The sequence below is a fragment of the Pristiophorus japonicus genome, unplaced genomic scaffold (assembly GCF_044704955.1).
Source record: "Pristiophorus japonicus isolate sPriJap1 unplaced genomic scaffold, sPriJap1.hap1 HAP1_SCAFFOLD_214, whole genome shotgun sequence".
Lineage (NCBI taxonomy): Eukaryota > Metazoa > Chordata > Chondrichthyes > Pristiophoridae > Pristiophorus > Pristiophorus japonicus.
Window position 1 is genome coordinate 1,030,206 of NW_027251843.1, and position 27,395 is coordinate 1,057,600.

The window sequence follows — 27,395 nt, forward strand, 5'->3', positions numbered from 1 at the left end:
TGGAGGCCATCAACTCAGGAAACGACAGACATCCAGTAATCAGCACCCATTGTCTCTCCAGAGGCAAGGCCTGGGAGCGGGAAAACAAAATATCATTTTTCACAAAGATTTCAAAGGCTACGAGGGGTGGGGAGGGTGTCCAGATAGATCATCGGAATCAATGCATCGGTCAGTATTGGCGGGAGGAATGTTCATGGGACTTGGGGAGAAAAGGATCCGCTTTGCAACAAGCTCCAAATCAGGAGGAAGAAAGTTCTGGAAAAATCCCAGGGAAAATCCCAGGAAAAGTTCAGAAGAAAGTCCAGGAAAAAGCCCGGGAGCGAGATGTTCAGGAAGAAGCTGCAAGCAAGACAACGGGCAATCAGTGTGAGCATATTGCCTGCACCTACACATCCACAAGACCACTTAGCTGTGTGAGGGGGTGATTGTAAGTCCCAACCAAACCCAAACGGTTTTCTCCACACCGTGAGAATCCTGTTCCTTTAAACGGGGACAAAACCTTGAATTGTAACAGCAGGGTGAGCAGGGAGGGGGTCTGCTTACTGAAGCGGCACTTTGCAGTTTAACATTAGTTTTACTCTGCTGATAGTCTTCAGCATCTTCGAGAGATTTTACTTGGCAGCACGAGTCAACACTGTCCCATGAAACACTCCCAGGGCACGTACAGCACAGGTTAGACACAGAGTAAAACTCCCTCGACACTGCCCCAATAACGTGCCTTACCCCCTGACCCTCAGATGCTTTTCCTGACCCAGTCCCAAGAAGAAAGAGAGTAGAAATGCAGTGCTGACAATGACCTTTGGCCTCCCGGCTCACCCCCTTTTCTATTTAAAATTGTGTCTCCCCCGGACTGTCTCTGACACACGACGCACATTCTGCTCTCCTGACTCCCTTGCTGATGGGAGAGGAGAGGCTCTCGTGGGTGAGGCTACAGGAGAAGCTGGCGTTGGATCCCAGTCGGAACTGTAGGTGTTGTCCGAAGCTCGCAGGTAGTCGCTAGTCTGGACCCCGGCCGAAATGGTCGCCCCGTCCTTCTTCCACTCCATCTCCACCGCATCGGGGTAGAAGTGATCGGCGAGGCACACCAGGGTGGCAGTGCCCTTGGTCGTGACCTCCTCCAGGGAGGGGGGCAGCAGAGTCAGCGTGGGTGGTGTCTTCCCTCTGCCTGAAAGGGAGGAGAAGGATGTTTAACAGGTGTATATTAATGTTTGTGTGTGTCTCCGTATGTGGATAATCACATCTGATAACGGAGAGCTGGGTTAATGAACTCCTGGCTGGTGTTTAATCATTAGAGTCTAGCAACACTAATTCTTAATCTTCTTTGCCTCGTTTGATAAGTTTAGTCTAAATAGAAATGCGTTTGATTGTAAGGTGGACATCTCAAAGCGCTTTACAGCCAATGACGTACTTTTGGAGTGTAGTCACTGTTGTAATGTGGGAAACACAGCAGCCAATCTGTGCACAGCAAGCTCCCACAAACAGCGATGTGATAACGACCTGATAATCTGTTCTTTTGTCATGTTGGTTGAGGGATAAATATTGACCAGGACACCGGCGAGAACTCCCCTGCTCTTCTTCGAAATAGTGGCATGGGATCTATTACAACCACCTGAGAGGGCAGACCGGGCCTTCGTTTAAAGTCTCATCCAAAAGACGGCACCTCCGACAGTGCAGTGCTCCATCAGCACTGCACTGCAGTGTCAGCCTAGATTTTTGTGCTCAAGTCCCTGGATTGAGACTTGAATCCACAACCTTCTGACTCAGAGGCGAGAGTGCAACGCACTGAGCCACGGCTGATACTCAAAATCATATTGGACTGTTGTATAAACATCTGCAGTGCAGGGTTGGCACCCATTCAGCACTGAAATGGTTAACAGTAAGAGTCGGTAAAGACTGAGTGTCCCGTTAAGATGCTGTTCACTGGCAGGAAGCTCGAACTGTAGATGGGTGGATACAGGGGAAACAGGCTCAGCAGTGAGAAAGCTCAGATCACACACAGATCGGGAGAACTTTATCCGGGAATGTTGCAGCACACTTGTATAAACACACTTCAGCAAGGTTCATTTTGGGTGTCGGTGTAGAAGCTTCCAGATTGCATTTAAAAGCTTGCTGCCCAAAGGTCAAAGGTGAGGCTACAATCAGCATCAGTGTACCGGGGTCAGGCAGGGTCACTGCTCCCAATGATCCCATGACCTCCTGGAAGGTCAGAGTGTGCAGACAATTGGTGAAGGTCAGGATGAGGGCCCTCTCACTTCAATGAAATAAAGCCTTGAATTTATATAGCGCTTTTCACAACCTCAGGACGTCCCAAGGTGCTTTACAACCAATTGCACACAGGAAGAAGTTGCCTGGACTGGAAAATTTTAGCTATCAGGAAAGATGAGGAATGATGGGGTGAAAAAATTATGGCTTGATTGATGTCGGCCAGGCTATTTTCTGCTTTTTTATAGTTTTAATTTTAATTCTGCTCTGTCAGTTCTCAGTCTATTAAATAGAGGCACGGCAGGGCAGTTCTGTCCCGTGGAGAGCACATCCTGTGCCATGTGGGAAGTCCTGGACACTTCTCGTGGCCGGGACGACCACATGTGCAGGAAGTGTCACCAGCGACAGCAACTCGAGCTCCGCGTTTCAGAGATTGAGCGGCGGCTGGAGTCACTGCAGTGCATCCGCGAGGCTGAGAACTTCGTGGATAGCACGTTTCTAGAGGTGGTCACCCCGCAGCTTAAGAGTGTGCAGGCAGAGAGGGAATGTGTGACCACCAGACAGAAGAGGAGGTCCAGGCAGGTAGTGCAGGAGTCCCGAGTCCATCTCGCTCTCCAACCAGTATTGTGTTCTGAGTACTGGTGGGGGCGATGGTGCCTCTAGGAAGTGCAGCCAGAGCCAAGTCCACGGCACCACAGGTGGCTCAGCTGCACAGGGGGGAGGAAGAAGAGTGGAAGAGCAATAGTGGTAGGGGATTCGATAGTTAGGGTAACAGACAGACATTTCTGTGGCCGCAGACGTGACTCCAGGATGGTATGTTGTCTGCCTGGTGCCAGGGTCAAGGCTGCAGTACATTCTGAGGGGTGAGGGTGAACAGCCCGAGGTTGTGGTCCAAATCGGTACCAATGACATAGGTAGAAAGAGGGATGAGGTCCTACAGGCAGAGTTTTGGGAGCTAGGAGCGAGATTAAAAAGCAAGACCTCAAAGCTAGTAATCTCTGGATTACTCCCGGTGCCACGTGCTAGTGAGTACAGAAATAGGAGGATAGAGCAGATGAATGCGTGGCTGGAGAGATGGTGCAGGAGGCAGGGCTTTAGTTTCCTGAGGCACTGGGACCGTTTCTGGGGGAGGTGGGATCTGTACAAGCCGAATGGGTTGCACCTCAACAGAGCTGGGACCAAAATCCTCACGGCAGCATTTGCTAGTGTGGTTGGGGAGGGTTTAAACTAGCTTGGCAGGGGGATGGGAACCGGAGAATAGATTCAGTCGGGCGAGAAGCAAAGCTGGAATTAGAAAGCAGAAAAGTAGAAAGTGAATTTGGGAGACAGAGGAAACAAAGCTTAGAAAATAGACTGCAAGGCAGTTTGGCAGTGCTAAATGGTATATACTTCAATGCATGGAGTCTCGGGAATAAGGCAGATGAGCTGAGAGCACAGATAGACATTTGGGAGTACTATATTATAGCTATTACTGAGACATGGCTGAAAGAAGGGCAGGTATGGCAGCTCAACATTCGTGGTTACAGGGTTTTCAGACGGGATAGAGAGGGGGATAAAAAAGTAGGGGATCGCAGTTCTGAAACAACTGCAAGAAACAATTACAGCTGTGAGGAGGGATGATATGTCGGAAGGATCATCAAATGAGGCCATATAGGTCGAATTGAAGAACGAAAAAGGGGTAATCACACTGCTGGGAGTGTACTATAGACCCCCAAACAGTCAGAGGGAGAGAGAAGAGCAAATATATAGGGACATTTATGACACGTGCAAAAACTATAGGGCAGTAATAGGAGGGGATTTCAACTACCCTAAAATTAACTGGGATAAAATTAGTGAAAGGTATAGAGGGTGTGGAATTCCTAAAATGCCTTCAGCAGAACTTTTTTTAGCCAGTTTGTAACAAGCCCAAAAAGGGAGGGGACGGTTCTGGACTTGGTTTTGGGGAATGAAGAGGGGCAGGTGGAAGGGGTATCAGTGGGAGAGCATTTTGGTGCCAGTGATCATAATTCAGTTAGATGTCGAATAGTTATAGAAAAGGACAAATATATACCAGCAATAAACGTTCTCAATTGAGGAAAAGCCAATTTAGCTGAGCTGAGATGAGATTTAGCCAAAGTGGATGGAAACGGCTACTTGAAGGTAAATCAGTGTCAGAGCAGTGGGAGGCATTCAAGGAGGAAATCCTGTGGTTTCAGAGTAAGTCTGTTCCCTTAAAGAAAAAGGGTGGGACTAACAAATCTAGAGGTCCCTGGATGTCAAGGGAAATACAGTGTAGGATAAAGTGAAAAAGGGAGGCTTATTACAGATACCGAGGGCTCAATACTGCAGGAACTTTTGAGGAGTATAGAAAGTGCAGGGCTGCAATTAAAAAGGAAATTAGGAAAGCAAAGAAAGAGCATGAAAACATCTTGGCAAGTAAAATCAAGGAAAACCCAAAGATGTTTTACAAATACATTAAGAGCAAGAGGATAATTACAGAAAGAGTAGTGCCTATTAAAGACCATAAAGGTAATCTGTGTGTGGAGATGTAAGATGTCGGTATGGTTCTTAATGAATACTTTGCGTCTGTTTTCACAAAAGAGAGGGTCGATGCAGATATTGCAATCAGGGAAGAGAAGTGTGAAATATTAGATGAAATAAAGATAGTGAGAGAGGAAGTATTAAGGGGTTTCCGAGATTTGAAAGTGGATAAATCCCCAGGCCTGGATGAAATGTATCCCAGGCTATTAAGAGAAGCAAAAAGGAAATAGGAAAAATGGCTCACCTCTTATCCTCAGACTATGTCCCCTGCTTCTAGACTTCCCAACATCGGGAACATTCTTCCCGCATCTAACTTGTCCAGTCCCGTCAGAATCTTATATGTTTCTATGAGATCTCATCTCATCCTTATAAATTCCAGTGTATAAAGACCCAGTTGATCCAGTCTCTCCTCATATGGCAGTCCAGCCATTCCGGGAATCAGTCTGGTGAACCTTCGCTGCACTCCCTCAATAGAAAGGACATCCTTCCTCAGATTAGGAGACCAAAACTGAACACAATATTCCAGCTGAGGCCTGTACAACTGCAGTAAGACCTCCCTGCTCCTATACTCAAACCCCCTAGCTATGAAGGCCAACATACCAATGGCCTTCTTCACCGTCTGCTGTACCTACATGCCAACTTTCAATGACTGATGAACCATGACAGCCAGGTCTCGTTGCAACTCCCCTTTTCCTCATCTGTCACCATTGAGATAATATTCTGCCTTTGTGTTTTTGCCCCCAAATTGGATAACCTCACATTTATCCACATTATACTGCATCTGCCATGCATTTGCCTACTCACCGAACCTATCCAAATCACCCTGCTGCCTCTTAGCGTCCTCCTCACAGCTCACACCGCTACCCAGTTTAGTATCATCTACAAACTTGGAGATATTACACTTAATTCCTTCATCCAAATCATTAATGTATATTGTAAAGAGCTGGCGTCCCAGCACTGAGCCCTGCGGCACTCCACTAGTCACTGTCTGCCATTCTGAAAAGGACCCATTTATCCCGACTCTATGCTTCCTGTCTGCCAACCAGTTCTCTATCCACGTCAGTACATTACCGCCAATACCATGTGCTTTGATTTTGCACAACAATCTCTTGTGTGGGACCTTGTCAAAAGCCTTTTGAAAGTCCAAATACACCACATCCATTGGTTCTCCCTTGTCCACTCTAATAGTTACATCCTAAAAATATTCCAGAAGATTTGTCAAGCATGATTTGCCTTTCACAAATCCATGCTGACTTGGACCGATCCTGTCACTGCTTTCCAAATGCGCTGTTATTTCATCCTTAATAAATGATTCCAACATTTTCTCCACTACTGATGTCAGTCTATAATTACCCGTTTTCATCTCTCCCTCCCTTTTTAAAAAGTGGTGTTACATTAACTACGTACATTGCAGGCCAGTCAGCCGAACCCCGCTGGTGGGAAAATTATTAGAAAAATTCCTGAGAGACAGGATAAATCTTCATTTAGATAGATGGGTTTATCAAGGACAGTCAGCATGGATTTGTTGAGAGAAGATCATGTCTGGCTAACTTAATTGAATTAATGGAGGAAGAAATAAGGAGGGTCAATGAGGTTAGCACGCTTGATGTACTGTATATGGATTTTAGCAAGACATTTGATAAGGTCTCACATGGCAGACTGGTCACGAAAGTAAAAGTCCATGGGATCCAGGGCAAAGTGGTAAGTTGGATCCAAAGTTGGCTCAGAGGCAGGAAGCAAAGGGTAATGGTTGATGGGTGTTTTTGTGACTGGAAGGCTGTTTCCATTGGGGTTCTGCAGGGCTCAGTACTAGGTCCCTTGCTTTTTGTGGTATATATCAATGATTTATACTTGAATGTCGGGGGTATGATTAAGAAGTTTGCAGACGATTCTAAAATTGGCTGTGTTGTTGATAATGAAGAAGAAAGCTGGAGACTGCTAGAAGATAACAATGAAATTGTCAGGTGGGCAGAACAGTGACAAATGGGATTTAATCCAGAGAAGTCTGAGGTAATGCTTTTGGGGAAGGATAACAAGGCAAGGCAATACAGATTACATTTTCGGACACTGAGGATTTTTGAGGAACAAAGGGACCTGGGTATGCATGTCCACATATCCCTGAAGGTAGCAGGCCAGGTAGATGGGTGTTTACAACAATCCGGCAGTTTCGTGGTCACCATTACTGACACTAGCTTTTTATTCCAGATTTATTTAATTAACTGAATTAAATTCCCCAGCTGCCGTGGTGGGATTTGAACTCGTGTCTCTGGATCATTAGTCCAGGCCATAGTAGGCCATAGCTTTCAAAGAGCCAGCATGGGTTTGATGGGCTGAATGGCCTCCCTCTGTGCTGTGAGATGCTGTGATTAAGGAGCGGGGTTCCAGCTAGCGTAGGCAATGTGGGTTCAAGGGTTGAAAGCAGGGGTTTCGGTGGAGCCCATATAGATATACCACAAGGGGGCACTACAGCATCGATTGATCCAACTATTGGCAGCGGAGAAACCGGGGATGGGAATAGTTTCAATAAAATGTATGCTGTGACTTTTAAAGTGGTTAACACCACCAGCACGATTATAGAATCACAGAAAATTACAGCACGGAAGGAGGCCATTTCGGCCCATCGTGTCCGCGCCGGCCAACAAAGAGCTACCCAGCCTAATCCCACTTTCCACCTGTGGGTCCGAAGCCCTGTGGGTTATTGCACTTCAAGTGCACATCCAAGTACTTTTTAAAATGTGGTGAGAAAACACCACCAGCAGATCCAATCTTTCCTCATAGCTAAAATTCTCCAGTCCCGGCAACATCCTCGTGACTCTCCTCTGTACCCTCTCTCGTGTAATCACATCTTTCCTGTAATGTGGTGACCAGAACTGCACGCAGTACTCTAGCTGTGGCCTAACTAGTGTTTTATACAGTTCAAGCAGAACCTCCCTGCTCTTGTATTCTATGCCTCGGCTAATAAAGGCAAGTATTGCGAATGACTTTTTAACCACCTTATCGACCTGGCCTGCTACCTTCAGGGATCTGTGGACATGCACTCCAAGGTCCCTCCGTTCCTCCACCCCTCTCAGTACCCTCCCATTTATTGTGTATTCCCTTGCCTTGTTGCCCCTCCCCAAATGCATTAGAACAAGGCTGCAGTTAGAGCAGCCTTTCCACCCACTGACAGCACTCACTGAGTCTGACTCATGGCATCGATCAGCTGGACATTGATCTGGAAACACCAGCCCCCTGGTGAGGGAATCAAGGCTCTGATGCGACTGATAAAAGTCAAGATGAGGTTGCGGAGAGGTACACAGCTGCTGCTGGACACAATGAACAGGAGGAGGCCATTCAGCCCCTCGAGCCTGTTCCCCCATTCAATCAGATCACGGCTCATCTGTATCTGAACTCCATCTACCCGCCTTGGTTTCGCAATTCCAAGGCCTATACTCTCCAGAGTTTAGAAGAATGAGAGGGGATCTCATTGAAACATATAAGATTCTGACAGGGCTTGACAGTGTAGATGCAGGGAGCATGTTTCCTCTGGCTGGGGAGTCTATAACCAGGTGTCACAGTCTCAGATTAAAGGTCGGCTATTTAGGTCTGAGATGAGGAGAAACCTCTTCACTCAGAGGGTGTTGAATCTCTGTAATTCTCTGCCCCAGAGGGGTGTGGCGGCTCGGTCTTTGAGTATATTCAAGACGGAGATCGATAGATTTTTTGGATACAAAGAGAATCAAGGGATATGGGGACAGTGCAGGAAAGTTGAGTTGCGGTAGATGATCAGCCATGATCTCATTGAATGGCGGAGCAGGCTCTCGGGACCGAATGGACTACTCCGGTTCGGGAGGGGCAGAGGCGATGGGAGGGGGGAGGGGCATGTGAGGTAGGGAGTTTGGGAGGGGTGAGTTGGGATGGGGGGAGGGAGGGTGAGGGATGTGATGTGAGGAGGGCAGAAGTGAGGGAGGAAGGCAGGGGAGCGGCTGGAGGTGGGGCGTGGTGAGAATGGCTCGGTGAGGGGAGGCGGGCGGGGAAGTAGAGACCGATATCGGCTGCCTATTAAGCAACGTCTCTTTTTAAAAAATTATCATCCTTGTTTTCAAATCCCTCCATGGCCTCGCCCCTCCCTATCACTATAATCACCTCTAGCCCCACAACCTCCCGAGATGTCTGCGCTCCTCCAATTCAGCCCTCCTGAGCATCCCTGAGTATAATCGCTCAACCATTGGTGGCCGTGCCTTCTGTTGCCGAGACCCCAAGCTCTGGAATCCCTCCTTAAACCTCTCCGTCTCTCGACCTCTCTTTCGACCTTCAAGACGCTCCTTACAACATACCTCTTTGGTCACCGACACTAATTTCTTCTTATGTGACTCGGTATCAAATTTGTATCTCATAATACTCCTGGGAAGTGCCTTGGGACGTTTCACTACATTAAAGGCGCTATATAAATACAAGTTGTTGTTGAATTGAGGCAAAATCTGGTATTCTGGATGTCACCGCTCCTTTTAACGCCCTCTCCAAAGCACGCACAGCAAATGCAACGCCCCTATTTAAAAAATGAGGCAGACAGAAAGCAGGAATCTATAGACCAGTTAGCCTTACATCTGTCGTTGGGAAAATGCTGGAGTTCATTATTAAGGAAGCAATAGCAGGACATTTGGAAAAGCATAGTTCAATCAAGCAGAGTCAGCACGGTTTTATGAAAGGGAAATCACGTTTGACAAATTTGCTGGAATTCTTTGAGGATGTAACGAGCAGGATGGATAAAGGGGAACCAGTAGATGTGATGTATTTGGATTTCCAGAAGGCATTCGATAAGGTGCCACATAAAAAGCACAAGATAAAAGTTCACGGGGTTGGGGGTAATATATTAGCATGGATAGAAGATTGGCTAACTAAAAAAAACAGAGAGTCAGGATAAATGGTTCACTTTCCCATTGGCAAACAGTAACTAATGGGGTGCTGCAGGGATCGGTGCTGGGGCCTCAATTATTTACAATCTACATTAATGACTTAGATGAAGGGACCGAGTGTAATGTCGTCAAATTTGCTGATGATACAAAGAAGGACATTGAGCTATCCAACAAAGACTATTACACATTACACCAAACAAATGAAAAAGTAAGGGAGGAAATTGAGGAAATAATGGCTGCTCCAAAATGGGATTTGGGATTCAATATTCAGATTCTCTCCTGGGTTCTAATCGTGTCTCATGCACTAGCCATTGTATCGTTGGTTCTTTGGTGTAACTATTTATCTTATCCTGCAAGTTAAAACAGAATACAAAGGAAGGGAATGTTGAAGGGTTGTTTAGATGAACCAAAGCCAAAGTGTTTGTATATAAAACTGAAGTCAGATCAAGGCCGAACATTTTTGTTGTACAAGTGTTGGTTTGTCAGGAAAAAGTACTGTTTTTTGATGTAAAACAGGAATGTAATCTGAAGTTTTTGACTGAGACTGCAATACACCCAAATAGAGCTCATGGAAAAATAACTCCACAAGTAATGTCTCTAGTTTCATATCAGCAAAACATTAAAGGAGGGAGTGTAAGGTTACTAATCTTCAGAAAAGCACAGAAGGAGACCATGAACTAAAGATTAATACAAGCTTTTGGAATTAAGCCTGGACAATTAAGGGCATTCTTGGTCAGGGAACAAAACTGACTCCATGCATAACAAGAATGGAATTGTTACATGAGGCCCTGAACTTGATAGACCAGGGTGGGGAAAACAAGCTCACTGGAGACACCAAGTCTGTAAAAAGACCAAACAACAAAGGAACCACACTAGGTGCACATCTTTTGTGATGAGGTGTGAAGATGAGAAATCAACTTGAGCCTTACAGACTCAGCGTGCAAATGGGAAAACAGATGAGTCCATTATTGCAGTCAATTAACCAAGGTTGGCATGCAGGTGCAGCAGGCGGTTAAGAAAGCAAATGGCATGTTGGCCTTCATAGCAAGGGGATTTGAGTACAGGGGCAGGGAGGTGTTGCTACAGTTGTACAGGGCATTGGTGAGGCCACACCTGGAGTATTGTGTGCAGTTTTGGTCTCCTAACCTGAGGAAGGACATTCTTGCTATTGAGGGAGTGCAGCGAAGGTTCACCAGACTGATTCCCGGGATGGCGGGACTGACCTATCAAGAAAGACTGGATCAACTGGGCTTGTATTCACTGGAGTTCAGAAGAATGAGAGGGGACCTCATAGAAACATTTAAAATTCTGACGGGGTTAGACAGGTTAGATGCAGGAAGAATGTTCGCAATGTTGGGGAAGTCCAGAACCAGAGGTCACAGTCTAAGGATAAGGGGTAAGCCATTTAGGACCGAGATGCGGAGGAACTTCTTCACCCAGAGAGTGGTGAACCTGTGGAATTCTCTACCACAGAAAGTTGTTGAGGCCAATTCACTAAATATATTCAAAAATGAGTTAGATGAGGTCCTTACTACTAGGGGGATCAAGGAGTATGGCGAGAAAGCAGGAATGGGGTACTGAAGTTGAATGTTCAGCCATGAACTCATTGAATGGCGGTGCAGGCTAGAAGGGCTGAATGGCCTACTCCTGCACCTATTTTCTATGTTTCTAAGGGGACCACAAAACAATATATCGATGCAAACACTTTATCAGAAACCGCAGTGGCGGGAGATCAATCATAACCTGGATATAAATATGCGAGCTAGAAGCAGCTCTGCAGAATACGGAAGAAGGACAGGAACAGACGGAAGAAGAAGCACACAGAAGAAATAGAAGGACACATGTACAGATGGACACAGGTCGAAAGAACAAACAGATGAATGGACAGAAGGACATGTAGTACGGAACGTACATGGAGGGAACAACACTGCAGAGAATGGCCAAAAGAAGATCAACTGGTCACAGAACCAACGACCACAAACCTACAATAGATACAGCTAGGAAGGGCGATTGTATGTCTTCAGTCAATTTCTAAGTATCAGAGTAGAATGAAAAATAATCACCCTATAAGACAAAGATGGGTGGGAAAGCAAATTGTGAGGAGGACACAAATAGTCTGCAAAGGGATATAGACCAGCTAAGTGAATGGGCACAAATTTGGCAGATGGAGTGTAATGTGGGAGAATGTGAGCTTTTCCACTTTGGCAGAACGAAGAGGAAAGCAAATTAATTTTCAAATGGAGAAAAATTGCAAAGGGGACCTTGTGCATGAAACACAAAAAGTTAGTATGCGGTTACAGCAATAATCAGGAAGGCAAATGAAATGTTGGCCTTAATTGCAAGGGGGATAGAGTATAAAAGCAGAGAAATCCTGCTACATCTATACAGGGTATTGGTGAGGCCACACCTGGAGTACTGTGTACAGTTTTGGTATCCATACTTCAGAAAGGATATACTTGCATTGGCAGCAGTTCAGAGAAGTTTCACTGGATTGATTCTGAAGATGAGAGGATTGACTTATGAGGATAGGTTGAGTAGGTTAGGCCTATAATCATTGGAGTTCAGAAGAATGAGAGGTGATTTTATCGAAACATATAAGATAATGAGGGGGCGACAAGTTGGATGCAGTGAGGATATTTACACACATAGGTGAAACTGGTACTCGGGATCATAGTCTCAGAATAAGAGGCCGTCCATTTAAAACTGAGTTGAGGAGGAATTTCTTCTCTCAGAGGCTTGTAAATCTGTGGAAATCTCTGCCCTAGAGAGCTGTGTAGGCTGGGTCATTGATTATATTTAAGGTGGAGATAGACAGATTTTTGAGCGATAAGGGAATAAAGGGTTATGGGAAGCGGGCAGGGAAGTGGAGCTGTGTCCAAGATCAGATCAGTCATGATCTTATTAAATGGCGTGGCAGACTCGAGGGCCCAGGTGGCCTTCTCCTGCTCCTATTTCTTATGTTCTTAACCCTTAACACTCTTACCCAACAAGGCGCTGTTGGTGCCGGAGAACCAGCCTGAGCCTCAGATCCTAAACTCCTCACTGCAACACTGGACTGAGACACAGAGGGAACAGAATGTGTGCAGAGTGGAAACTGGCTGGTGCCCTGGTCCCCGAGCCCACTCAGCGATCGTCACCCCCCACCCTGGTCCCCTGAGAACCCTCCCCTCCGCGGTTCTGTCTTCATGAGGGAAGATACAAATAACCTTCCGAAGGTACTAGGAGACACTGGGTCTAGTGAGAAGGAGGAACTGAAGGATATCCTTATTAGGTGGGAAATTGTATTCGGGAAATTGATGGGATTGAAGGCCGATAAATTCCAGGGGCCTGATAGTCTGCATCCAGAGTACTCAAGGAAGTGGCCCTAGAAATATTGGATGCATTGGTGATCATTTTCCAAAAGTCTATCGACTCTGGATCAGTTCCGATGGACTGGAGGGTAGCTAATGTAACACCACTTTTTTAAAAAGGAGGGAAAGAGAAAATGGGTAATTATAGACCCATTAGCCCTACATCAGTCGTGGGGAAAATGTTGGAATCAATCATTAAGGATCAAATCGCAGCACATTTGGAAAGCAGTGACAGGATCAGACCAAGTCAGCATGGATTTATGAAAGGGAAATCATGCTTGACGAATCTTCTGGAATTTTTCAAGGATGTAACTAGCAGAGTGGACAAGGGAGAACCAGTGGATGTGGTGTATTTGGACTTTCAAAAGTCTTTTGACAAGGTCCCACACAAGGGATTGGTGTGCAAAATCAAAGCACATGGTATTGGGGGTAATATACTGACATGGATAGGGAACTGGTTGGCAGACAGGAAGCAGGGAGTCAGGATAAACGGGTCCTTTTCAGAATGGCAGGCAGTGACTAGTGGAGTGCCGCAGGGGTCAGTGCTGGGACCCCAGCTCTTTACAATGTACATTAACGAATGAGATGAAGGAATAGAGTGTAATATCTCCAAGTTTGTGGATGACACTAAACTGGCTGGCGGTGTGAGCTGTGTGGAGGACGCTAAAAGGCAGCAGGGTGACTTGGACAGGTTAGGTGAGTGGGCAAATACATGGCAGATGCAGTATAATGTGGATAAATGTGAGGTTATCCAATTTGGAGGCAAAAACACAAAGTCTGAATATTATCTGAATGGCAGCAAACTAGGAAAAGGTGAGTTGCAATGACACCTGGGTGTCATGGTTCATCAGTCACTGAAAGTCGGCATGCGGGTAAAGCAGGCGGTAAAGAAGGCAAGTGGTATGTTGGCCTTCATAGTTTGGGGATTTGAATATAGAAGCAGAGAGGTCTTAATGCAGCTGTACAGGGCCTTAGTGAGACCTCACCTGGAATATTGTGTTCAGTCTTGGTCTCCTAGTCTGAGGAAGGATGTTCTTGCTATTGACAGAGTGCAGCGAAGGTTCACCAGACTGATTCAAGGGATGGCTGGGCTGTCATATGAGGAGAGACTGGATCAACTGGGCTTTTATTCACTGGAGTTTAGAAGGATGAGAGGGAATCTCACAAAAACATGTAAAATTCTGACGGGACTGGACAGGATAGATGCAGGAAGAATGTTCCTGATGTTGGGGAAGTCCAGAACAAGGGGACACAGTCTTAGGATAAGGGGTAGGCCATTTAGGACTGCGCTGAGGAGAAGCTTTTTCACTCAGAGAGTTGTTAACCTGTGGAATTCCCTGCCGCAGAGATTTGTTGATGCCAGTTCATTAGATATATTCAAGAGGGAGTTAGATGTGGCCCTTACGGCTAAGGGGATCAAGGGGTATGGAGAGAAAGCAGGAAAGGGGTACTGAGGGAATGATCAGCCATGATCTTATTGAATGGCGGAGGAGGCTCAAGGGGCCGAATGGCCTCCTCCTGCTCCTAATGTTCTTATGGAAGATTAGTCCGTGTTCTGGGGATTTTCTGCTGGGTCCAGGTTTAATCAGCAGGGGATTTGTGCGAGTCCCAAATAATAAAAAGAAAAGCCAAATTAAAGAAAGACCTACAATTATATTGCACCTTTCACACCTGAGGAGGTCCCAAAGTGCTTCACAGCCAATGAAGTACATTTTTAAGTGTAGTCACTGTTGTAATGTGGGAAACACGGCAACCAATTTGTGCACAGCAAGCTCTCACACACAGCAATGGGTTGAATGACCTCTTCATGGAAGAGGACACAAATAACGTCCAAGAAATGCTCGGGAACCTAAGGTCTAGTGAGCAAGAGGAATTAAAGGAAACGATTGTTCATAACAAAATAGAGCTGGAGAAACTAATGGGACTGAAGGCCAATAAATCCCCAGGGCCTGATGATCATCCCAGACTCCTAAAAAAGAGGTAGCCATGGAAATAGCATTGGTTGTCATCTTTCAAAATTCTAATGATTATGGAACAATTCCTACAGATTGTAGGGTGGCAAATGTAACCCCACTATTTAAAAAAAGGAGGGAGAGAGAAAACGGGGAATTACAGACCGGTTATCCTGACATCAGTAGTAGGGAAGATGCTAGAGTCTATTATAAAGGATGTGATAACGGCACACTTAGATAATATCAACGGGATTAAACAAAGTCAACATGGATTTATGAAAGGAAATTCACGTTTGACAAATCTACTGGAGTTTTTGGAGGATGCAACTGACAGAATAGATAAGGGATAACCAGTGGATGTAGTGTATTTGGATTTTCAGAAGCCCTTTGATAAAAATCCCATATAAGAGGTTAGTGTGCAAAATTAAAGCACATAGGATTGGGGGTAATGTATTGGCATGGATTGAAAATTGGTTCACTGACAGGAAACAGTCGAAATAAATGGTTGTGTTTCAGGGTGGCGGGCAGTGACGAGTGGGGTACCACAGGGATCAGTGCTTGGGCCCCAGATATTCACAATGTATAAATATATATATATATATATAAACGATTTGGATGAGGGAACCAAATGTTATATTTCCAAGTCTGCTGACGACACAAAATTAGGTGGGATTGTGAGTTGTGTGGAGGATGCAAAGACACTGCAAGGCGATTTAGATAGGTTGAGTGAGTGAGCAAACACATGGCAGATGTAACATATTGTGGATAAATGTGAAGTTACTCACTTTGGTAGGAAAAACATAAGGACAAAGTATTATTTAAATGGTGATAGCTTGGGAAGTGTCGATGGACAGAGGGACCTGGATGTCCTTGTACACCAGTCAGTGAAAGCAAACATACAGGTGCAGCAAGCAGTTAAGAAGGCAAATAATATGTTGGCCTTCATTGCAAGAGGATTTGAGTACAGGAGCAAGGATGTCTTACGACAGGGCCTTGGTGATACCGCACCTGGAGTATTGTGTGCAGTTTTGGTCTACTTACCGAAGAAAAGATATACTTGCCATAGACGGAGTGCAGCGAAGGATCACCAGACTGATTCCTGAGATGGGCAGGACTGTCGTATGACGAGAGATTGGGTCGATTAGGCCTGTATACACTAGAGTTTAGAAGAGTGAGAGATGATCTCATTGAAACGTATAAAATTCTGACTGGTTTGGACAGACTGGATGTGGGGAGGAAATTTTCCCGGGCTGGGAAGTCTAGAACAAGGAGTCACAGTCTCAGGATACGAAGTAGGAAATTTACAAATGAGATGAGGAGAAATGTTTTCACTCAGAGGGTGGTGAACCTATGGAATTCTCTACTACAGAAGGCTGTGGAGGCCAAGTCACTGAATATATTTAAGAGGCAGATAGATGGATTTCTAGAAACAAAAAGGCATCAAGGGGTATGGGGAAAAAGCGGGTATATGGTGTTGAGATAGAGGAACAGCCATGATTATATTGAATGGCGGAGCAGACTCGAAGGGCCGAATGGCCTACTACTGCTCCTATTTTCTATGTTTTTATGTTTAAGCGATGTAGGTTGAGGGATAAATATCGGCCTGAACTCGAGCCACAGAAACAGCAACTGAGAGTCTCCCCACAACCCTGGAGCACTGCAGCCACCGGATTGCGAGCCCTGCTGCCCCTGTTTGTGATCAGAAGTTGGACAGGAGGTGAGCGGGGGCTGGACAGATCAGAGTTGGAGCTGGGGGAGGTGGGACCTCGGGAGTGTCAGTGTGCTGAGGCTGAGCTCAGTTATATCAGAGACTGTGACAGGAGCACAGACTGCCCCCAGCGAGCTCACTCACTCACACCCACACTCTGCCCGTGTCTCACACACCGTGTCTGTCACACTGAGACAGGCAGGAGGCTCGGGAGCGATTTCCGGGGATGGTGCAGGGATGGGACCGCAGTGTGCCAACGTCCAGATTTCCTCCACACGGTGGGTAACAGTTCGTTACTTATACTTTGCTGGGTGAAGGGGGAGTGTCGGTAAAGGAATACAGCCGGGCTCCCTGTCATACACAGCACTCTTCAATTAACCCTTTCATTCACTGCAGCTCCCCACCATATTATATAACCCAAACACAGGCACTGGAGAGGGTGCAGAGAAGGTTTACAAGGATGGGACCAGAAATGCGAGGGTGTACATATCAGGAAAGGATGAACAGGCTGGGGCTCTTTTCTCTTGAGGCTGAGGGGTGACCTGATCGAGGTCTTTAACATTCGGAAAGGTTTTGATAGAGTGGATACAGAGAGAGTGTTTTCACTTGTGGGGAGAGCAGAACGAGAGGCCATCAATATGAGATAGTCAGCAAGAAATCCAATCGGGAATTCAGGAGAAAATTCTTTACCCAGCGAGTGGTGAGAATGTGGAACTGGCTACCACAGGGAGTGATTGAAGTGAATGGTATCGATGTATTTAAGGGGAGGCTCGACAGGGATATGAGGGAGAAGGGAATAGAGGGTTATGCTGATAGATTTAGATGAGGAAAGACGGGAGGATCGAGTGTAATCATTTGTAAACTAACACCTTCGCATATTCAGCATTTGTGTCTTAGAAAGATTCAGTATTTAAAGTGTTAATAATGGAGCATTGGGGTTTACTTACTCAGTCTGAGCTTGGTTCCTTTACTGAACGTAAGCCACAGTGACAGCTTCCAGTGCATTTGTTGTACAATATCCTCTGTCCCTGGCTCACTCAGTCTGTCTCCCCCTCTTTCTGTCTGTGTGTGAGTGTCTGTGTCTGTGTCTGTGTGTGTGTGTCTGTGTCTTTTTCAGCGTCTCACTCTCCCTCACTTTTTCTCTCTCTCTCTCTCATTCTGTTTCTCTCTCTGATTGCCTCTCTCACTCCCTCCCTCTCCCCTTCCACCTCCCTCACTCACTCACTCACTCTGCCTCACTCCGTCCCTCACTCACTCTCTTTCCCTGTCCCTCACTCACTCTCTCCCTCTCTCTCTGTGACGAGTTTCCTGTGGCAGTGCCCGGGAGAGTTGGGGATCCAACGTGTTTGGGACAAATCTCCCAGCTGCCCTTCCCGCCCCATCAGACGATAACCCTGGGGCCACGGAATTGCTGGAGAATGAAAGTCCCCATCACATAGGGCTCACCTCTTTGTGCCCCTTGAACAATGGGCTCCGTCTGCAAGCAAGATGTTTGTGTTGCTGACACAGGCCTTCCTCGGGATCATTATAAAATAACGAGTTTCAGGGGCTTTAGAAACCTGTTTCCTCAGTCCGTGACCCGTGTGTATGTGGAGTGTGAGAGGATGCAGCCCCTCTTCCACTATTTGAAGGGGCTGCTCCTCGATTTCTGGCTCCACTTCAGTCCCACGCTCCTGGGCCTGGTCACCCGGTGTAGGGGAATCGGACAGGTCGGAGGGCCTCCCCGTGGGCCTGCTCCTGGATCGGGCCAAGGTGGCCATCCACAGGGCCCAAGGGGTGATTGCATTGTCTGCCTGTCTCCCTCCCTTCAGATGCTTTGTCCACATCCAGCTGGCCGTGGGGACAGAGCCTAGGGTAGGCCTGAGGCCTCTGCGATGGCTGGGCACCGCAGGGCCTGGAGTGTGGGGTGGGCAGGGAAAGAGCACGAACATTTCACTTGTTCACTTTCCTTTCATGTTTATGCCTTGGGTTTTATAAGTTGTGGCCCTCTCAATAGTGGGGGGTTTGTGAGATTATTTGGATTGAGCACACAGGACCACCCAGTGTCTCCGTGCTGTCTGAATGTACAGAGTAGAGCTGTGAGATTGTCAGTGATGAAGACACAGCCCCAACTCCTCTCTGACCCACTCCATCCTTTCCCAATTCACTGCAGCTTCCAGCTGAATATTCCTGTCATCACTCCCATCGATCTGTGTTTCAGTCATGTGTAAAACCGTACAGGAGGTGGGGCTGTGTGTCCATTATTATATATTATATATAACTGTGGGGTGAGTCAATACAGGAGGTGGGCCTGTGTATATTGAGGTTTTTGTCCGGCTGTGTATCACAGTGTAGAGGGAAGCTTTCCCCTTGCTGACAGTAATAGTTTGCGACATCCTCGCTCTGCACGTTGCTGATGCTCAGGGTGAACGTGTTGGACTGGTAACTGCCGGTGAAGCGATCGGAGGTTCCAGTGAAACGAGATGTTGCCGCATCGATCAGCAGAGTGGGTCTCTGCCCGGCTTTCTGCTGGTACCAAGCAAGGGCAGCACCAATGTATGCACTGGCAGGACAGGTGATCTTTGCAGTCTGTCCCTCACTCACTGACAGCACCGGGGGAGACTGGGTCATGATGATGTCCCCACTGATACCTGAAATGGGGAAAAAAAGTGAAGTAAGCACTGTCACAGAAAGACGCTGTAAAATGAGAGATTGCTCGAGACACTGAGCTCTCCTCTAGTGTCAGCATTTGCCCTTCAATCACTGGTCAGTAGAGTTGGAAAGAATCGACAGCAGGGAGATATTAAACGTGGAAGGAGAGAGATTGGTACCTGCGACGCAGAATGCCAGAGGCCAGATCAGCTGGATGGGTGAAATCATGGTCTCTGCTCCTGTCCCTGTGCCTGCTTACTGATAAACTGCCCTTCACTGGGCTCTGCTTTATAAACCTGCAGCCTGTGAGAGCCTCACTGCCCATCCCTCAGTATGTAAATGTCTTCACCCAGAGAAAGCAACATCAGCACATTTCACTTCCTCCTCTTCTCTCCCTCCCGCAGTCCCTCTCCCTGTCTCTGTCTCTCTGTCTGTCTGTCTGTCTCAGCCTTCATCGCCCTCTGTCTCACAGCTTCCCTCTACACCTCTCTGACTCTGATTCACAGCCTCTCTCTCGCTCCCTGTCCCTCCCCCACAGACTCCCAGGTGCAGCACACTGAACTGCAGAGTAAACCTCCCTGTGCCCTGCCCCACCAATTAACCCTTGACCCCAGACCATGCCTTCTCCTGGAGTCAGGGCCTATTCCCCACAATGGCCATCCCTTGGCCTCTCTCATTACACTGGCTGCTTATTGCCCAATTAAGAGCCGTTCTGTGCTGTGGGCCTCTTCTCAGTGGGGACCGGTTTGGACAGAAAGCACATTTCATGAAGGCCCAGCAGAGCAAGGAGATCCTCACCCCATCAGTGTGAGCTGAAGCGACTGGACAGGGTCTGACCCACTGCCCCAACCTGTCCGCTCAGAACATCTTCGAATCCCTTCCCCTCTGCTTCTCCTTCCATGGCCCCGCTCCGGGTCAGGGTGTTTTTACTGGGATCAGGTGCCAACGATCCCACATTTACAACAGGAAGGGTCCGCACTCAACGTCGACCATGGACTCCATGTCCCACTGGTCCTCCAATAGGGACCAGGAAAAATGGCTCCTTCCGATTGGTCCCCCAATAGGGACCAGGAAACATAGATCCTTCCTATTGGTTCCCCAATATGGACCAAGAAACATGGCTCCTTCCTGTATTGGCCTTCCTGTAGGGACCACGAAACATGGCCCCTTCCTATTGGTCTCACAATAGGGACCAGGAAACATGGCTCCTTCCTATTAGTCCTCCAATAGTGTGAGAAGGAGCATTGCAGTGAGGAAGATCGAGAAGAGAGTTTGCGCGATGACGCAGCCATGCTTGATCCAGGTCCGGACGTGGATTGGGTCTATGATGGATCCATTGGTCAGGATCACGGCCTGCATGTCATCGTGGAGCAGACTGAGAATGGCGACAAACTTTTGGGGGGCAGCCGAAACGGAGGACGACGCTCCACAGACCCTTGTGGTTAACAGTGTCAAAGGCCATTGTAAGGTGAAAGCCGGCCATGGACAAGGTTGGTGCTGTTCCCTGCTTTTCTCTTGCAGTTGTCGCGCTGTAAATATCATGTCCGTTGTACCTGTAGTGGACGGAATCCGCATTGTGACTCCGACAGGAGCTCCTCAGCCACAGGGAGAAGACTGTCGAGGAGGATTCTTGCGACGACTTTCCCAGTGGCTGATAACAGGGAGATTCCTCTGCGGATGCCGCAGTCGGACTTGTCCCCTTTTTCAAAGATGGATCAGGATTACTGCATCTCGGATATCTCCCGGCATGCTCTCCTCCCTCCAGATGAGAGAGGTGAGGTTATGCATTCGTGCCAATAGTGCCTCTCTGCCATACTTTAATGCCTCAGCAGCGATTCCATCCGCTCCCGATGCATTATTGTTCTTGAGCTGACAAATGACATATGAGGGGAGACTGGATCAACTGGGACTTTATACACTGGAGTTTAGAAGGATGAGAGGGGATCTCAAAGAAACATTTAAGATTCTGACAGGACGGGACAGGGAAGAATGTTCCCAATGTTAGGGAAGTCCAGATCCAGGGGACACAGTCAGGATAGGGGGTAGGCCATTTCGGACTGAGATGAGGAGAAACTTCTTCACTCAGAGAGTTGTTAACCTGTCGAATTCCCTGCCGCAGAGAGTTGTTGATACCAGTTCATTGGATATATTCAAGAGAGTGTTAGATATGGCCCTTACAGCCAAAGGGATCAATGGGTATGGAGAGAAAGCAGGAAAGGGGTACTGAGGTGAATGATCAGCCATGATCTTATTGAATGGTGGTGCAGGCTCAAAGGGCCAAATTGCTTATGACTGCACCTATTTTCAATGTTTCTATGTTTCAACCTCGTGCAGGGCTGGGATTTTACTGAGAAGGTCGCGGGTAGCATGCTGCGAATGGAGTCGAGGACACTCGTGTCTAAGGCTGAGTCTCAATTAAGGAGATCTTCAAAGTGCTCCTTCCAGTGAGTCCTGACTGCCTCGGTGTCCTTGGTGAGTGTCTCCCTGTTCTTAACCAGCAGTTGGGTGGGGCCTTGGGCCTTTGGTGGACTTGACAGCGGTGAAAGTATTTTACCTACCCCTAAAGCCCTAAAATCCCGCGCACAAGGACCCACTGCCTATCCCCCATACTCAGCCTACCTTCCAGGTCGATCTGCCTGCTGCCATGTCCCTCCAGCTGGACCCTCGCTTCTCATTTCTCACTCCCCATTGGCCGACTCAGCTTCTCCGAACAATCCCCGGTGATCTCAACGGCTGTGAGCCTCAACCCCCTCCATCCACAGGTTTCGGCCCGAACTTCACGCCACGCCCTTACGTACAGGCTTCCTCCCGGTGACGTTCGTGCCTCCCTACCCCCGCCGACGCTCGGCCCTCCTACCCTCCCTCCCCCCCGGAGACGCTCATGCCACCCTCCCTCCCACCGCCGACGCTTGGCCCGCCCTCTCCCCCCTCCCCCTCCCCCTCCCCCCCTCTCTCTCTCCCCCCCTCCCTCCCACCACCGACGCTTGGCCCGCCCTCTCCCCCCTCCCCCTCCCCCTCCCCCTCCCCCTCCCCCTCCCCCCCTCTCTCTCTCCCCCCCTCTCTCTCCCCCCCCCTCTCTCTCCCCCCCTCTCTCTCTCCCCCCCTCTCTCTCTCCCCTCCTTTTCTCTCCCCCTGCCTTTCTCTCTCCCCCCACTCCCTCTCTCCCCTCTCCTCCTCCCCTTCCCCCCTTCCCCTCCCCCCCTCCACTCCCTCCCTTCCCTCCCTCCCCCGCCTTTCTCCCCCTCGTCTCTCCCCCATCTCCTCCCCCCCTCCTCTCTCACCCCCCTCCCCCTCACTCCCCCTCCTCTCTCCCCCCCTCCCCCTCACTTCCCCTCCTCTCTCCCCCCCCCTCACTCACATATTGGCCCCAGACCTCACTGACCTGCTGCCCCTGACCTCACTGACCTACTGCCCCTGACCACACTGACCTACTGCCCCTGACCTCATGACCTACTGCCCATGACCTCACTGACCTACTGCCCCTGACCTCACTGACCTACTGCCCCTGACCTCACTGACCTACTCATCATCATCTTCGGTGATCCCTCGAACGAGGATGACTTGCTTTCAAATGAGTTCAGAGATGTCTCAATGAAGAACCCGATATTCTAGACCTGAACGCCAATTGAGGGGGTGGAAGATGTGGTGTGTAGATCTTTTTTAACATGTGGTGACTGTTGCACATCAGCCACCACACGGCCTTGAAAGAGCTATGCCTTTATCCAGTGGCAAGGGTAAACCAGGACGACTGGAGACCTGCTCTGCTGCACAGACCTAGTGCGCACACATATCGCAGTGTGGGCTGGCCCGTGCTGCCCCTGGGCCCTCGGCTCTTTTGGGCTCCGAACCCTCATTAGTCACACCTCTGCCACGATCTCTCGCCGCTCCTCAGCACTAAACATTTGCCGGACCTCTGCCACGATCACACACCGAATCTCAGCCACGATCCCTCATCGCTCCTCCACCTCGATCACTCACCACACCTCCGCCGCGACCTTCTAGCTTCTCTGCTTTACCTGGGCCCAGCTGATGGTCCTGCCTATGCTCCAAATGGCGACCTGGGTCCTGATGACGTCACCCAATCGCCCACCTCGAAGCCGTTGCCCACGTGGAGCAGCTCGCGCTGGAAGTTGTCGTGGTATGACTTGTAATGGGTGATTTTAACCTCCATATTGATGGGATAAATCAAATTGGTCAGGGTAGCGTTGAAGAAGAGTTCATAGAGTGCATAAGGGATGGGTTCCTTGAGCAGTATGTAACAGAACCAACCAGGGGACAGGCTTTCTTTGATCTGGTCCTGTGTAATGAGACAGGATTAATAAACAATCTCCCAGTCAACGATCCCCTTGCAATGAGTGATCATAGCATGGTTGAATTTCAAATTCAGATGGAGGGTGAGAAAGCGTACTAAGCTTAAATAAAGGAGACTACAAAGTATGAGGGCAGAGTTGGCTAAAGTGGACTGGGAAAATAGATTAAAATGTAGGACGGTTAATGAACAGTGGCGTATATTTAAGGAGATATTTAATAACTCTCAAGAAAAATATATTCCAGTGAGGAGAAAAGGGTGCAAAAGAAAAGATAGCCATCCATGGCTAACTAAAGAAATAAAGGACGGTATCCAATTTTTTTTTAAAAAAGGGCATACAATGTGGGAGGGCAGAAGATTGGGAAGCTTTTAAAATCCAGCAAAGAATGAGTAAAGAATGATTAATAAAGGGAAAATGAAAGTAAACTAGCACAAAATATAAAAACAGATAGCAAGAGTTTCTACCGGTACACTAAAAGAAAAAAGTGGCTAAAGTCAATGTTGGTCCCTTCGAGGACGAGACCGGAGAATTAGTGATGGGGAACATGGAGATGACAGAAACTCTGAACAAATATTTTGAAGCAGTCTTTACGGCAGAAGACACTAAAAATATCCCAATAGTGCATAGTCAGGGGTTTATAGTGGCGGGGAGGAACTTAACACAATCACAATCACGAAGGAGGTGGTACTCAGTAAGATAATGGGACTAAAGGCGGATAAATCCACTGGACCTGATGGCTTACATCCTGGGGTCTTAAGAGAAGTAGTGACAGGGATAGTGGATGCATTGATTGTAATTTACCAAAATTCCCTGGATTCTGGGGAGATCCCAGCAGATTGTAAAACTGCAAAGTAATGCCCTATTAAAAAAAGGATGCAGACAAAAAGCAGAAAATTATAGATCAGTTAGCCTAATATTTGTGGTTGGGAAAATGTTGCAGTTCATTATTAAAGAAACAGTAGCAGGCCATTTGGAAAAACATAATTCAGTCAGGTAGAGTCAGAATGGATTTATGAAGGGGAAGTCATGTTTGACAAATTTGCTGGAATTCTTTGAGGATTTAAATAGCAGGGTGGATAAAGGGGAACCAGTGGATGTGGTGTATTTGGATTTCCAGAAGGCACTCGATAAGGTGCCACATAAAAGGCACAAGATAGAAGTTAATGAGGTTGGGGGGAAATATATTAGCTTGGATAGAGGATTGGCTAATTAACAGAAATCAGAGTTGGGATAAATGGTTCATTCTTGGGTTGGCAATCAGTAACTAGTGGGGTGCTACAGGGATCAGTGCTGCGACCCCAATTATTTACAATCTATATTAACAACTTGGAAGACGGGACCGAGTGTAATGTAGCCAAGTTTGCTGATGCTACAAAGATAGGAGCAAAAACAAGGTATGAGGAGGAAACAAAAATGCTGCAAAAGGATATAGACAGGCTAAGTGAGTGGGCAAACATTTGGCAGATTGAGTATAATGTTGGAAAGTGTGAGGTTATACACTTTGGCAGAAAAAAAATCGAAGAGCAAGTTATTATTTATGTGGAGAAAAATAACAAAGTGTTGCAGTACAGTGGGACCTGGGGGTCCTGGTACATGAAACACAAAAGGTTAGTGTACAGGTATAGCAAGTGATCAGGAAGGCCAATGGAATCTTGGCCTTTATTGCAAAGGGGATGGAGTATAAAAGCAGGGAAGTGTTTGCTACAGTTATACAGAGTATTGGTGAGGCCACAACTGGAACACTGCATAAAGTTTTGGTATCCATATTTAAGAAAGGACATACTTGCTTTGGAGGCAATTCAGAGAAGGTTCACTAGGTCGATTCCAGGGATAAGGGGATTGATTTATGAGGAAAGGTTGAGCAGGTTGGGCCTCTACTCATTGGAAATCAGAAGAATGAGAGGTGATCTTATCAAAACATATAAGATTATGAGGGGGTTTGACAAGGTGGATACAGAGAGGATGTTTTTAATGATAGGGGAGACAAGAACGAGAGGGCATAATCTTAAAATAAGGGGCCGCCCATTTAAAACTGAGATGAGGTGGAATTTCTTCTCTCAGAGGGTTATAAATTTGTGGAATTCGCTGCCTCAGAGAGCTGTGGAAGCTGGGTCATTGAATAAATTTAAGACAGAAATAGACAGTTTCTTAACCGATAAGGGAATAAGGGGTAATGGGGAGCAGGCAGGGAAGTGGAATTGAGTCCATTATCGGATCAGCCATGATCATATTAAATGGCGGAGCAGGCTCGAGGGGCCGTATGGCCTACTCCTGCTCTTATTCCTTATGTTCTAATCCCTCCCCCTCTCTAGCTCTCTCTCCTTCATCAAAAACCATTCTTTCACCCAGGCCATCAATCATCCTTCCTAAAGCCCCCTGAACCCCCACTCTCCCCACTTTTACAGCAGCGATGTGAAGTGTCTTGAGACCTTTGGCACGTTAAAGGCCCCAGATCAATGCAGGCTGCGTGTGGGTTTCGGGTGAGGACAGTGCTGAACACAGTGGTGGGGCCTCCAGCAGTCGGATATCGTGCTGAGAGGGTCCAGGCTTACACACTTGGAATGGGGAAGTGGGTGAGGTCGGAACTTGCTGTCGGGGCCCATGGAACTGGACCCCAGCATGAAGCCTTCCTCCGGAGAGGAGGGGGAATGTTCAGAGCCCTGGGCTCCATTTTCCACAACAGCCATTTCCTGTCCCAGTGAATGAATGAGATGCCAATGTTGTGCCCAGGTTAGGGGCAGTCTAATGCTGAGGGAATTGGATATATACTTGAAAAGGAACAATTTGCTGGGTTACGGGGAAAGAGAGGGGGGGTGGGACTAATTGGGTAATTCTTTCAAAGAGCCAGCACAGGCATGATGGGCCGAATGGCCTCCTTCTGTGCTGTAAGATTCTCGGCTGTGAGCACGGTTCACAGTTTTCTCCCGTGTCATTAACAAACGTACAGCTGTGACAACCTCCCTCTTTCACTTCTTCTGTGGGTGAAGTTTCATTCTTCCGATCTGACAGTCTCTTCAGTTATTTTTTGCACGGGGGATTTCTGCTGTGGTCTGAATCTCTAATAATAACCGTCCAATCAGGCAGAATAACAGCAGCTCGGACCGGCTCGGACAGCAGACCCAGGCTCAGTGCTGACCCTGCAACGTCCTCCTCACCAACATCTGGGGACTTGTGTCAAAACTGGGAGAGCTGCCCCACAGACTAGTCAAGCACCAGCCTGACACAGTCCTCCTCACAGAATCATACCTTTCAGCCAATGTCCCAGACTCCTCCATCACCCGAGGTGGCAGCTCAGTGGTACACAGTCGGGAGGGAGTGGCCCTGGGAGTCCTCAACATTGACTCCGGACCCCATCAAGTCTCATGGCATCAGGTCAAACACGGGCAATGAAACCTCCTGCTGATTACCACCTCCCGCCCTCCCTCAGCTGATGAATCAATACTCCTCCATGTTGAACACCACTTGGAAGAAGCACTGAGAGTAGCAAAGGCACAGAATGTACTCTGGGTGGGGGACTTCACTGTCCATCACCAAGAGTGTCTCGGTAGCACCACTACTGACCGAGCTGGCCGAGAGGGGCGATGCTGACATTGCAATCCCAGGTACCGGAGGACTGCAAACGTGGTACCTTTGTTTAAAAAGGGAGAAAGGGATAGTTCGAGTCACTAAAGGTCAGTCAGCCTAACCTCGGGGGCGGGATAGGAGGAATCTTCATTGAACAAAACACGGATTAATCAAGGACAGTCAGCATAGATTTGTTAAGGGAAGGTCATGTCTGAATAACTTGATTGAATTTTTTGCGGGGGTAACCAGGAGGATCGATGAAG

At 47.7% G+C, this 27,395-nt stretch overlaps 1 pseudogene; it reads right to left on the reverse strand.

The window, feature by feature from the left end:
- Positions 1 to 328: 328 nt before the first annotated feature.
- On the reverse strand, positions 329 to 19,486 carry LOC139245184 (Ig kappa chain V region Mem5-like; annotated as a pseudogene).
- Between the last annotated feature and the right edge of the window lie 7,909 nt (positions 19,487 to 27,395).